The sequence below is a fragment of the Cydia amplana genome, chromosome 16, assembly GCF_948474715.1.
Source record: "Cydia amplana chromosome 16, ilCydAmpl1.1, whole genome shotgun sequence".
Taxonomy (NCBI): Eukaryota; Metazoa; Arthropoda; class Insecta; order Lepidoptera; family Tortricidae; genus Cydia; species Cydia amplana.
In genome coordinates this window covers 10,359,090-10,374,141 of record NC_086084.1, presented here as the reverse complement: position 1 = coordinate 10,374,141, position 15,052 = coordinate 10,359,090, and the positions used below count along the sequence as shown (strand labels likewise).

General features: G+C 39.1%; 1 protein-coding gene across 2 annotated transcripts in view; it reads left to right on the top strand.

Moving 5' to 3' along the window:
• The first annotated feature begins 1,363 nt into the window (after positions 1 to 1,363).
• LOC134654952 (zinc finger protein 608-like) overlaps positions 1,364 to 15,052 on the top strand; it is a 152,059-nt gene continuing 138,370 nt past the window's right edge. The window contains exon 1 of one of the 2 annotated variants that reach the window (XM_063510384.1): positions 1,364 to 1,671. The gene's annotated coding sequence lies outside the window, so the exon portion shown is untranslated. Of the gene's footprint in view, positions 1,681 to 15,052 lie in introns of both variants that reach the window. The other variant, XM_063510382.1, reaches the window with a different exon arrangement.

Genomic DNA, 15,052 nt, shown 5'->3' with positions numbered 1-15,052 from the left:
CGCCCGGAAAACGCGCCTGTGTGACGAAGCCTTTATTCTCTTAAGAATAAAGACGCGTCAAGATCATTTTGATCACCTGGCCCGCTTAGCAACTTCTGCTGCTGACTGTACTAGATGTGTAAGGGCGTCCGCTAACTGGTGCGGGTGAGTTTACCTACAATGGGCGCCCGCTCTGTGCTTCGGGTTTTACATATGAAAATGGCACTACGGCACGATCGTACATATTGTGAACTCTTGTTGTCAAAATTTGACGTTTGACAATTCAGTTACATACCAAAACATGACGCCGTACAACGCCATCTTCTTTAGCAGTCGAATCCGCGCCCGAGACTAAGCGACATTATTTACTTACGTGTTATACAAATTATCCCGGCTCCATCATATCTTTAGGTAGGTACATTAAAACTTGGAACCTACCGCAAAAAAAAAAAAATATCGCTCGAATATATGCAAGATGCAGACAAGATAACGTTTTTCGATTTGGCGGTAGGCCCTTTTTTTGCTTCCTTATTTGTGGATAGGGGCTGTTCATAAATTACGTCATCACTCATGGGTCTAGCTCTGGAGTGTTCAAGGGCCTACAGCTACACTACAGGCTATAGTGGCCGCTTTTATCAAATGGGTCGTGTGACTCGTGTGCGGCCTGCGGGCTTATCTTAATCTTCAACTTCGTAATTTGAAGCAAAACATGTAAACGCAGCTTCACCATTAAATCCTAATATTCCTAATCAAGTCAAAATGCTGTAATTACTACGTAATGGTTCGGAGTTATGACATTTCAGTTCCGAGCGGTAGTCTTGTGGATGTCACACGCGCTTTCGAAAGCTATTGAACATTTATTTTATTACCGCTCGATTAGGTTTGATATGATAGTGAGTGCTCCATTACTATCCAGCAACCTAAGTACCATACCAGCTTTTTATTACCTACATCCATCTGATAATTGTACTAGTCAGAATGCTGTTTGTTTTTTGCGTATTAACAGCTTTATGGAGGTGAAAATCCAAACTCGTTCGGAAGGTGGTAATGAGATGAGTCTGCGACGGCGCGCGAGGTAGCGAGATGCCAACGACCTCTCCGTACCTCGCAATGCTTAATTATCAGATAATTGTAATGAATGGGCGGCCGACTGTGCTGATGCCGCAACAAATGCCACAATCATTATCTATTCACTCGATGGATCAATCCGCGACAGACGCCGCCGGCCGTACTCTACGCGCTCTCACAATACACTTTTGTGCCGGCACGTAAAGTCTCGCGTTCCGCTCGCACGCGCTGCAATGCGTATCCCTGCGTCTCGCTCTCGCCTCGAACGCACACAGGGAGAGACACGTAGCGTTGCTCGTCGCCAAGTTCCGCGGTCGTCCGTCGACTCGACGCGGCGCTGACGTGCATTACGCTTTTACGCTAAACCAGTGTTTCTACTGTGAAATCACCCCTTATTTCGTTATTTGTTTATAAAGTCACCTAAGGATTCGATCGGAGCGGCATCGGCCGCATGAACTACTACGTGTGTGTGTGGAATGAATCGACTGCTGTTGTGGAACAGGTCGGCCGTGTTAGTTTATGTGCTGAATAGTGATTAAAAGTAATTTACGGTGTTCAGGGTGCGTATCGATCAGTTATCGAAGGACAGAAAGGATTGTTGTGGTGACACGGAAGACGGAAAAGGTGAGTGAAGTGTTGTGATGATCGGCTTAGCGCGCGGGTTGTCATGTCAGTGCGAAGTCAAGTGTAGTGTGGTCCGTGTTGCCCCGCGCACCTACGTGCGGCCGGCTCATAGCTTCACATTCTAAGTGAGTAATGCCCTTCCCTAATGGGATAATGGCAGGCCGACGCCGCCGCTGCCCGCGCGCTCGAAATATTTATAAAGCGACCGAATCGCGCCGTGTCAACAACTGCCTGTTTGCCTTCCCATTTAGGCGAGGGAGCCGATAACGCCGGCCTCAGGACTCCACCGAATACATACTTAACTTCATCTTAACTTGTATGACTTGCTGATGTTTTATTTCTTGGGATAGAATATTATACGCACGGACTGCTTATTTATCAGTAAGAACAACTCGTGTTTCTATAACTAAAATTCAAATGGGATAAGTACTTAATACCTACCGGCTTATGTAAATAGTAAGTTTAGTGACCCCACTGCAAACAAATTTCTACGCAGGGGGGGAGGTCACTTAATTTTGCAGCTTACTGTGCCTACCTTTTATCTACCTACATTACGGGCAAAAAAAGAATTGTGGAATCAATTTGATTGAGCTAACTGGTGAATTTTTCGTCACCACTCACTACGCTGACAATTGTCGCAATTTACTGAAAGTGCTGCTGCTACAAAATACGTCATTGTTGGCCCAACAAGTTGATGCTATTGTATCATCGTTGCCTAACGACCTACAGTGTCAGGTTGATCAATTGGTGAAATAGGCGCTCGAACCCCACGAAAGTTGACAGTAAACATTTACCAAGGAATAAAGACAGTACCTAAAAGTCTTACCAAAAGCTCGTCGATTGTAGGTATAAGATGGATTATGCATAAAGACCTTCCTCAAATTTGCCAGCTAACAGTGCCTGTACGTACAGTACAAGGTTGCTGGTTGTCAAAAGAAGACGTTTGACAAATTAAGTTAACACAAAACAAATTTTGCCGTACAGCGCCATCTAGTTTAGATGTGAACCGTGGGTGAACGATTTGTTTATACTTAGGTAATTATTGACTCATCTAATCTAATACTTAAGTGTCTGTGCGTAAAGAAAAGAGTCGTGGAATGTATGGCGTTGGGGCCCAATACATTCCACGACTCGCTCTTTCCGAACAGACTATAAGTACTTATCAATCTGTTGGTGTTACCTACCAAATTACCTACCTACCCACGCAAGGAAAGAAACCAATCAAGTGCCATCAACCGACAGCCACACTACTATAAGTTATAACTTATCGACACTATAAACCGAAATACATAATTATTGTCATTAAAGAAAACCAGGAAACCAGAGTAAAACATACATAATATTAGGTATGTAGGTAGTTTACTTGTAATCTAAAAAAATAGATAGTTATGTTTGCATATATGTATCTACGTAGACCTACGTAATCTCAATCAAGTTACCTAGTGTCATTCAATAGTAGTTAGCAAGTTCTATTGAATGACAGTTTTATATGTTACTACCGCTAGGTACTTAAGGTGTGTGATCTCTTTCTGCCTGGTACCAATGTGGTAGAAAGTCTAAATAGTAATATTCCTAGCAAGACAGCCGTAACACCAGTAAAACCCAAAAGTATTTTTTTCTTCAAAAAGTTAGATTAGCATTTAGCATCTATACTACAGTAATACATAAAACATGCAAAGACCAAAAACCTTATCTAAATTGATCGTCAATGGCCGCCAAAACTATATCAAGGAAGGAAAAATTTTACCTACCTAATAAAGGACCGATATCACCGGAACTTGACTCAAGCATAATACGCTACGTATACGCGGTGCCGGTGACGAGTCGTAGGTATGCCGTATGCGTTGCGTTTTTGTTACACACTGCGTATAATAATTATAAACGGTGCTTTAGATGAAACAAGCGTTCGAATAATTATTTCTATATCACCCTTTAAATTCACGTCACAAAAGCCAACGAGTTGAACGCTAGAGGACATCATGGGGCGACAAAACGAGACACAAGGAACGGCAGAAGTGTTTCCTAACTGCTAGCAATCTAATTTATATGCAGCCCAAAGTACTTGACGCGTATAAAATCTCCGCGGAACATTCGAGCGCCGATTCCACAAAGGATTTGGTTGAAGGGCTTCGAGAGCCCTAAATGTTGTCGAGCTTAAGGGCCCTCCGTGTGATAAGTAGACACCTTTTTGAGGGACGCAACAAAACGGCCAAGTAAACAAAGGACAAAGGTCCAGCTAGTTAAAAGCAGATGCGCAAAGGTACCGCCGTCCGCTTGTAATAAAAATAAAATATCGCTAAGTCAATATTCATTGAAGCGATCGGAACGCCGTTGCAAAAGCACTTTGATAGAGGCCATCACCATCAGTGCCGTCTGGTCTTACGTTTAAAGATTAAAAGAAAATGGAAACATTGTGTAAAATACTGGCCGAGCACTTTTTAACCATGCATATGAAAAAAAATAAGTAGATATACGGAAAAAATAAGTACCTATACAAAACAAACAACATACCTAATTGAATTTAAAGTCGTGAGTCATACTATCCTACACTTTAGTCTCTAGATAAGCTCTCCGAACATGTCGCGCGAGTGACTATTAAAAACACGTGAGTTAAACCGCTTAAAATACCTAATACCTACTATATTTTGTAGGTATCTATGGCTTAAAATAGGTATATTGTTGATATCATTTACAAAACTGATTAAAATTAAGTATACGAAAAGAATAATTTATGTTTTCAATATTTTCCCTGAGGTTGTGTAGGATTTGCGATAGGTATTGTAAGGGTAAAAACACCAGAGCACCATTTTAAACAATATTTATTAGGGAATCACAATAATAATCAGAGTTTTGGACTTAGGTAATACGCGACGCCGATCACGCGCAAAAACCGATCTCTAGATCACAGACGTCATAGTGCTGTCGCAGAGGTTATTGTAGTGATGTGAAGACCGCTAAATTACGATACCGCCTTTTAGCTCGGCCATCGCCTGACCCGACCAGCGCCCCGCAGGTCACTGTCATCAGTGCAGCCACTGAAGTCTGCCACAGCCAACGCAGTCGCAGCAAGCTGGGTCTTCACCAGGTGGATGTAGCCTCCACCAGTTCAATATTCTGCGAATTGAACAAGCACCTTTTACGCTCAGCCGATATACAAGCCTTGGTCCTTTTGAGTAATTCGACTCGAGTTCCGTTGAAACGGTCTATTTCGTTATTGTCAACTTACACCAAGATATTTAGTTCTATTTCAGTCGAATTGGAGTAAGGGCTTAAGCCGACTGAACCAAATGTAAGAAAGCATGACCAGGCTAGGTACCAAATAATCCGTGGTATGAGAGGTGTTAGGATATGCAAGTCTGCTCAGCACTTGCTTGAAATACACAAAAGGCTTAATTCACGTGCATATGACACCAAGAGGATATAAATACCAATTAATTATGCAAAATAATAAAATATTGCGATGAGCGTGACATCTAGCGGCAGGTAGATAAACCACCCCCTTTTTTGTAACACCATCTAACATAAATTATTTTCTTGTGAATAACGTCATATAACTTTCAAGGATTTATTAGATTTTGATAAATTTCTAGCATGTATACCCATGCAGCTAGCCCAAACCTTCCATTGAGCGGTGCGTTCATACTGACCGCTTAACGTAACAATGACTATTTGTGTCGTTTTAAAAGCAAAGACTTGGAACAAACTCACAATTGGCTTCTCCGTTGTAGGATGTAAGACTCCCTCGCATGCACGCACAAAAATGCGTACAACTCGTGAGAGGCTAACATGGGACACGTCTCATGCATGTGCGGAGCTGCCTAGGCTAGGACACCACTGCCCTTGTAGGCGCAACGACCGTAGAAGTCGGCCCTTCACGATAAGGTTGTCACGGAGCCCGGTGCACGCACTCGCTCCAACTGGATATTTCGAACAGGCACTCCCTCCAACTCTACTGGATCCGGTACTTCGCCAGCGATCCCTAGAAGGTATAAGTGCAAGCAACCCTTTCAAGGTAACCTTGAGATCATCAGTCTTAAGGTCATTAAAATATCCTTTTGTAAACAAGGTCTCAAGCCAACCTCTCAAGGTCAACAACAAATAGTACGATACGATATAGATAAAACATGCATCGGTAGTAGAAATAATGGTCCTCTTAAGGATAATATCATATCACATGCAATGGTCCGCCTCTTAAAGCCTGCACTGCAGATACCAGGAACAAACTAGCCTGTTAAAGATAGTCTTGTATCACATGCAATGGTCCGCCTCTTAAGGCCTGCACTGCAGATATACCAGTAACAAAATTAGCCTATTAAGGATAATCTAAGCTCACATGCAACGGTCCGCCTTTTAAGGCCTGCATTGCAGCAAATACCAGTAACAACCATCCTCTTAAGGATAGTCTTATATCACATGCAATGGTCCACCTCTTAAGGCCTACACTGCAAATACCAGTAACAACCATCCTCTTAAGGAAAGTCTTATATCACATGCAATGGTCCGCTTCTTAAAGCCTACACTGCAAATATCAGCAACAACCACCCTCTCAAGGATAGTGACAAGCAACAGGCCGCTCATTAAAGCCTCTGTTGCGATTACCGGCGCCAGGAAGTAGCCTATTAAGGATAGCATCCCTTGCCAAGACTAAAGTAACAGCCCTTCTTAAAGAGCACATAATAATTAAAGCTCTATAGCAGACATTGAAGAGAGTAAGTAATATAAATAAAATAATCACTCAGTTCTCAATCCGAGTGTCTAATAAAATTAATCAAGCACAATGTGTTTATTTTAGTCGGCAAACCCGTTAACAAAACACATAAGTATGACAACAGTAACCCAGTTCTAAATCTGGGATAAAACAAAATCACAACTCGATTCCAAACTCGAGAGTAAGTAATATAAATAAAATAATCACTCAGTTCTCAATCCGAGTGTCTAATAAAATTAATCAAGCACAACGTGTTTATTTTAGTCGCCAAACCTGTTAACAAAACACATAAGTATGACAACAGTAACCCAGTTCTAAATCTGGGATAAACAAAATCACAACTCGATTCCAAACTCGAGAGTAAGTAATATAAATAAAATAATCACTCAGTTCTCAATCCGAGTGTCTAATAAAATTAATCAAGCACAATGTGTTTATTTTAGTCGGCAAACCTGTTAACAAAACACATAAGTATGACAACAGTAACCCAGTTCTAAATCTGGGATAAAACAAAATCACAACTCTATTCCAAACTCGAGAGTAAGTAATATAAATAAAATAATCACTCAGTTCTCAATCCGAGCGTCTAATAAAATTAATCAAGCACAATGTGTTTATTTTAGTCGGTAAACCTGTTAACAAAACACATAAGTATGACAACAGTAACCCAGTTCTAAATCTGGGATAAAACAAAATCACAACTCGATTCCGAACTCGAGAGTAAGTAATATAAATAAAATAATCACTCAGTTCTCAATCCGAGTGTCTCATAAAATTATATCTCAGTTCCTAATCTGAGAATATACTCGTAGTCAGTTCTTAATCTGAAAACGGTACCTGAAATAACAGCATTTGCCCTTAACATGGGAAATATAAAATAATAAGCAGTTGCTACTATGCAACCAATTGTAAATGATCATGTGCAACTTGGCTTGCCCCTTCCGTGCCCCTAAATAAAGGCAACACTCTTACTATACCAACATTGAACTACAGTAGAGCCTGAACAGAAGTTCATGTTATCGAGGTTCCTCTCTTACCCAGGTTCGCCTTATCGAGGTTTCACAAATTGTATTTTTCAACCATGATGAAGTGTATATTGATGATGACCAATCAGTCAAATCATGGCACATATGCTTAAACCATAAAGCTTCCAATCCCAAGACACACATGGTTGATTTTCTCCAGCTGTGCATGTGCATTTTATGTGTAGATAACTCAACACATCATCATCCAGGTTAACTTATACCTGCACAAAACTAAATAATTTTGTTAAATGCCATGCAAGCACACATTGTAAGATAAATGAGTTCATAACATAATAAACCACAATTTATGCATTTTTCAAAACAATGAAATACATACTTAGTGAACCCACAAAATTTGTGAAACATATTATTATTTATAACTTCTGATTTATGAAACCCAGAAGTAATAAAAGTGTACTGTTTATTAATGCAAACGGTACCATAACACACTACAAGTTCAGACGAAAACCGTCAATAACTTCAAACAGTAGCTCATGACATGATATTCTTCGGTCAATGTTCATTAGCAGTGAATGGGTTAAAATAGTTATTTGGAAAGCTTTAACCAAGCTGTTTACCTTCGTTTAATATTCACCCATAAAACACTTATCGGACTGGAACGTTTAGAGTCCAGTCGCACTTGTATGTAAAAGACATGTATCATGTAGACCGTCAATATCCATATTGACTCCTGAAAGTATTTACCTCGCTTACCATTAGCAACAACCTGCTTTACCAGTGTCATACTCAGCTCAGTAAATATCTTGTTCAATATGTCCATCTCTTTGACAAGATTTTAACCTTGGAAATTCATCAAACTTCATCAGTAATAAAGTTTTGTTATAATGAAATGCATCTGAAACATACTGTTAGAACACAAATGATTATCATTGTCAATAACTCAAACACTTGACGATGTCATGCCAATAAAACTTTCATTAGTTTGGTAAGTCTGTTTAAATATATGTCTTTGGTTCATTTTATAACATAACATTTTGTGAAAAATATTTGCAATGCAAACTTTAACCAACATCCCAATGAACAAAACAACAACCACAACATACTATAAGCTGTATGCAATTAATTTGTATAAACATTCATAAGATTTTTCATACATAGAACCAATCAATAATATGTACAGACAGAAATTTTCTCAACATCTCAAATGATTTACTGCCTTATTTATCAGTATGTCTGCAGCTTAATGTTAATTGCAAAGATGCAGGAGGTTATATGTGAAATGAACTGTCTTTTAAAATATTCAGTCCGAGGAGGCTCCGGATACATGGAGTGACTACATTTGTCACAGACACTACTAACCAGCTTGAAATAAATGTCACCTTTCGCTTATTCAGAAAGCGCATTTTACTAACCAAACACAGTCAATGTAACACATACTGACCGTTAGTGTACATGTACAACATGAACAAACATTTTATTTCTAAATAAATACCTCATTTTCCATGACATCAGAGATTAGCCACTTATCAACATATTTTCTCCATATATGAATTATGAGCACTAGGACATATACCTGGCATCCATAACCAATTAATTTTGAAATATTAGCCATGTCCATCCGGGTTCATTATAGAGGCCTGACCCGATAGTCACTCTAGTGCGTTCAAGGACGGTATGGTCGTTCAATTCAAGAATCATTGCTGTCAAATTTCTGGAAATTACATAAACCAAAAACATACCAACAAAGCATTATTTCAGCTGCAATAAGCATGTGTAATATCACACACACACACATATGAAACAACAAGTAATTTCTCCTCATTGTCATTGTATCCAATATTCCAGTGTTTTTGAAACCATGAAATCTATTTTAATTTGACTGAAAGGATAAAGTATTAAATAGCACTCATTGTTAATTATGAAAGCATAATACCACCATACATATAGCATCAAACAAGGCTAAATTTACATTACCAAACTTGTTTTGTATGCTTTTTACTTGAATGTAAATTTCACCACGACACAAACTTTAGAAAATGATCATAGCATTTTGTTAATATGTCATGTAGACATACTTAATCACATTATGTTATGTATCTGAAAGCACATAGATTACAAAAATAAAACAACATATAAGTGAGGCAGTGAATATTTACCACTATGGCCCCGGAGCACTGTTAGGTGTTGGATCGACAGACTTCTTACCTGAGTTAACTTTTACCTGAGTTACTCTATAATCCCAAGGATTTATTTCATTCATACCAATATCAAAATTCAATCGTACCTAATGGTATCTGTCAGCTTATGTCTTGTGATCTTCTGCTGTGAATATTGTAATACATACATGCCAGCAGCTTTATTACACTGTCAATATGTTTTATTTTTGACAGTCATGATCATTGATGTACATAAACTGAAATAGGTATCTGAAATCAAACACAAAACACACAAAACACACGGCAAAGGTACGATACGCCAGCCAATAGCCGGCACAGGTTAGTTTTGTAGGCTATTCTTGTAGGTATGATTTTGACACCAATCTTGGACTTTGTATATTTAAGTCCCTAACTGATGAGTGGTGTTGGTGCATTTACTCATTACAATCAGATTAACGATCAGAACAATGAAACAAGGAAGGACTACGCGCGGTAAATTTCGTAATGTCAATTTCGACAAATTATATCGTAGTAGGCGGGAATCCACTATCGCACTTCTGAAGCTGTAAGGGTAAAAACACCAGAGCACCATTTTAAACAATATTTATTAGGGAATCACAATAATAATCAGAGTTTTGGACTTAGGTAATACGCGACGCCGATCACGCGCAAAAACCGATCTCTAGATCACAGACGTCATAGTGCTGTCGCAGAGGTTATTGTAGTGATGTGAAGACCGCTAAATTACGATACCGCCTTTTAGTATGTACCTACTTATTTTCAACCCGCCAATTTATTTGTTCCGATAAAAAGGTAATTCCGACAAACAAGGAACCGAGAAAAAGTCGAGCAAGTTATTTTTCAGGACAGTTCTCGGTCCGCGAGTGCAGTTATGGGAGATTTATTGCTGTAGCTGCAAGTTCCCTGAAGCCAGGAACGACATATTGCTGCATTCAGTCCTTTGTTTCGCAAACACCGCTATATCATCTTAAACCGGTCGCAAAGTACTTATTGGCAAGCAAAATGTTTAGTTTAGGAAGATACGTCTTTACCTATTTGTGTAATAAACAATTTTGTTTATCTTATTAAAAGTTAAAAGTTAATATGGCAACCATTGAGGTAGGTATATAACAAGAGACGACATCTCGAACAAAATGTTTCCGCACCTCAGAGAAGTGCATGCATGCATACGAAAATTGTTAATAAAGACGCCACGAGTATTTTTTGACTCAGTTAAACAACGTTGCATACAATACTTTTTCTACGACCAAACATTTACTTTGAAAACTAAATAATAGTAAATCAACAATTATTCCATTGCTTACCGGTGAAATGTTATTCCATTCCTTTTATTATATTTTCTTGTGCTATTGTTGCAACTTTTTAACACGCACGAAGACATTTTTTAATTTTTTAATTTTTTATTTTCTGTACATGTGTGGCATCTCGTCAGTGGTCGGTGACGTACTAAAAGCAAAGAAGTGCATGCACTTCTCTGAGGTGAGGAAACATTTTGTTCGAGATGTCGTCTCTTGTATATACCTCAATGATGGCAACCGTGAAAAGGTAACATGCAGACATACAATTATTTTCGTATTTATAATATTAGAGTATGAATTAACAATTAGAAATATACTGGCAGCAGAGTAACTAGTAACTACAAGCAGCACGAGTAAGCATACACATTAATTGGTACAGAACTACTGAGTATTGAGGTTAGTGGTTTCAACCTTGCACTTTGTACTACTGGCTAAAGATATTACGGCGATATTTATCTGTACAATCACACACACGTGTTCCTCTCACCTTACCTGACCTTATTATGAGCTTTTTTGCTCTCAGTATGTACACAGTTTTAAAACGCGTGACTAATAATAGTATAGTATAGCTCAATAGGTTCAACCAAAGGTTCAATCAATTGTAGATTTTCTGTAAACATGCGGAAACCGTAGTATTTTAATTGAACATTGCGATTTCCACGGTCCCTAGGTTTACCATTTACAGACAGAAACTCGAGTTAATAACATAATAACCCACTGCAGCTTATTAAATAATGATTACAGTTTGCCTAATGATAAATCGTTGATCGGACAAGTTGTATTTCAAAAGTAAAGTAGGCTTTGGACATGGCGAGAGCAAACCGGATTCGTTTGACCATATCAATTCACATCACACGCCCTTATTTTCAAACGTGCATTTGGTATCAATACTAAAACAATTTGGTTGCATGCCTTCACTCGCACAAAGGAATCAATATACGATTGCGAGCAATCGAGCATGAGGTACTGATCAAATTGAATTTAGATTTCTTGAATTTTCGTTTCTAAACACATGCCTGTCTATCTTATCTACGCCACCCATGTATTAGCAATCACTTATCTCATTTTTAGTATCGCAGCAGTTATCAACTTTATCACGCATTCAAATCTCTCTTTAATTATGCTGGACTATTTACATTCGATAGGATGTCCCCGATTAATCAAAATCCAATTACGGCGAGGCTTAAAACGGATTTCGTCGGACACTGTCATAAGATGTAATCGAAATAACAATGATATTTTGAATTGATCATCTCTGACGCGCGGTCGTTGTTAAATCGCCGGATTGGTGATTCGGAAAAGAGTTCGGATTTGCAATAAAACTACTCGTACCTACAAATCAATTTGTGCATTAATTAAACAATTGAATTAAGCATCACATAAGTTAGACTGGCTGGCTCGAGTTTTTGGAGTCCCCCTTTAAGTTACGACTCCGTATTTAATATACTGGACACTGAGTCGAATCTTCAATCTTGAGTTCTTTTCAACTTGGATCTTTTGTAGACACTCAGGTTTATTACAAACAAGTCATGGTTAAAACATACCTATGCGATGACTTGAAATAGCGACGACTTAAATCATTTACATTTATTTGATCGCAATTTAATAAATGACGGATTCCTTATAGATGACAAAAAAGTCTTGTGATGTAAATAAAACAATTACGAAATCCTTCTAATTCCGACTCATAAGTTTCTTACTAATTCTAACTGTGGATGACGTGTGCGGACGACCAACGGACGAACGGACTCATCTTGCATTTGTTATTAGATATTGTGTTTATTCTGACTTGCGATTGATATCGATGGTCTGAAATAATAGATTACGAGTGCAGAATGTACACCTGCCCGACGCTGGCGTCCTTTAAGGCTTCAAGTGACACCTTTTGTGGGAAGTAGAAATGTTGGGCTTGCTATTTGATCCATCCACGTGACTTAGTAGGTAACATGACATATTGACAATTACCTACTCAACAGGTTTTTTACTAGTTATTGAGTTTGCTTCGGGACTATCCATGTAATGTAACATATACCTAGTGGTGTCAGAATACTAGACTTACTGCCGTATTCGAACTTCAAGATATTCACAAGAGACGACACGTACTAGATCCATTCTAGATAAGGTATAGTTTAGAATTTAGATATCAACTAGTTCTCTTTTGCAGCGCAATTCAGGCAACCAATGTCACTTTTACGTTAGATAGAGTTAGATCTGAATTGGATCTCTAAGTCATATCCTGTCAAAATCGTTCAAGGGAATCTCCAGAATCGCGCAAATGCCAAATTTGACAGGTTAGATCTTAAACATATCGTTAACGTATCTTGGTGATGTTTAAAAGATATCTAATAGATGTCTATTTCAAAATCCGAATAGAGCCCAGAATTTTCTAAGTATTGAGCGTACTGTATGTAATCGAGTAATCTTAAATAACAATGTTCTTCGGTCGGACTAAGTTAGAATTTTCATAAAGACATTAAAGTCCGAATCGAAAATGTGGCATTTGCTCTCGGTATTCTTGGCAACATTGTTACTTACGTTACAGAATTATTTGTCTTATTAATCACGGTATTTAAGGAATAGCTAATGGTACAGGCTGGATTCTAACAGTATTTATAAGTTAAAACAAGTGTAGTTCGTTCGTTAAAGGAAACTCCCGGCATGTCGCAGTCCCAATTTGTAGTTTTTCGGCGACCAGCGGGTGTCGCCCGCCATCGGCGGGAGGTCCGCGAACACTTTCTTTGTCCACAAACCTTCGCTTCGCTCCCTTTCGCAGAACCCGTTATTGTTACACCGCACTCATTGCCCCTTTGTACCTATCGAATGTTGTTCAGCAGTGGAATTGCGATCGCCAGAGGCTATTCAATCACGCCTTTATTCATTCGAGCCATTCGAGGCCTAAACGAGTTGTTTGTAATGGCGATATCGTTGACGAACCGTTGGAAAGGCATTCGATATTTATCGCCTCTAATTTAGATAACTGCATTACGCTAGCGGTTCTTGACAAGATCAGATTAGATTAAACTTGATATTGACAAAGGATTTCAATAATATGATTTGTTAATAGATACTAGGAGGTATCTAGGCTCGGCCAACCGCTATCTCTCGTCAGTCAGTGCAAGGCGAGACTCGCCGCTGGCTCGGTCAGCAGCACTCTATTAAAATCACACTCTTGATTAGATCTCGGCGCGGTTTAATTGAACACTCCTCGCGCGGTATGCGCGCCTGGTACTTCAACGTTGCGACTGCGAGCGTCGAGTGAGGGCGCCGCCTCCGCACAAACGTTTCTTTTTGCTCTCCGTCTCGTCCGATTCTTTTCGAATTTTTCCTTTGTCCTTTTGTTGGAGTTTTCATATCCTTCTGTTTTCCGGATGGATTAATTTTAATTTGGATTCAAAGACCTCGGTTCAGGGGTGTTTTATTGTTTGTCCGTTTGACTTTTTCCTTTCCCCGCTTTCATTATCAGGCCAAGTGGCGGGAAGGGGGGATATAATCAAAATGAAGCAGACATGGCCATCGGGTCTCTAATGTTCGCCATTTCTCATCATGTAGATGTAGACAGTAGGTACTATGTACCTAATCCAGCAAATTATATAATATCAGCAAGTAAGTAAGAGAAATGCGGTAGGTCCTTGACACTTGTTGGCCGATTGTAGCTCGTGTTTCGACATTGAAAGGAATCCGTTGTGCTCGGCGGATGGAATATTTATCGGAGGGTCGCGGGATCAGTCCGCCCACTGGCAATTTGCTGTCCGCCCGCAAGTGCCGGTGTCTCGACTCGGGCTAAACGCTATCGCTATGCTAATGTAATGGGGCACATTTTGATCGCTGCCCACGGCTCATTTCAAATTTTCAATGGGGCCGGTGTCAGCGAATTTATTAAACGACTGTTTGACGTGGTCACTGACTAATGAGCAACCGCATATCTCCAGTGACACATACATAAACTAGTGGCTCTGTGAGCTGTAGACCTCGCGAGCAGAGCTTAAAACTGAATAAATGTATGGCAAAAATATTTATTAAAATATAGGTATAGTACATGTAATATAAACAAAAAATTAAAAACTACATAAAGCTACAAACAAAAATTAAACGAATACGCTTAACCCGCGCTTGATAAATAAGAAATACGAAATTTTTCATTTTTTCAAAATAAAAAAATAAAAAAAGCGGCCAAGTGCGAGTCGGACTCGCCCATGAAGGGTTCCGTATTTA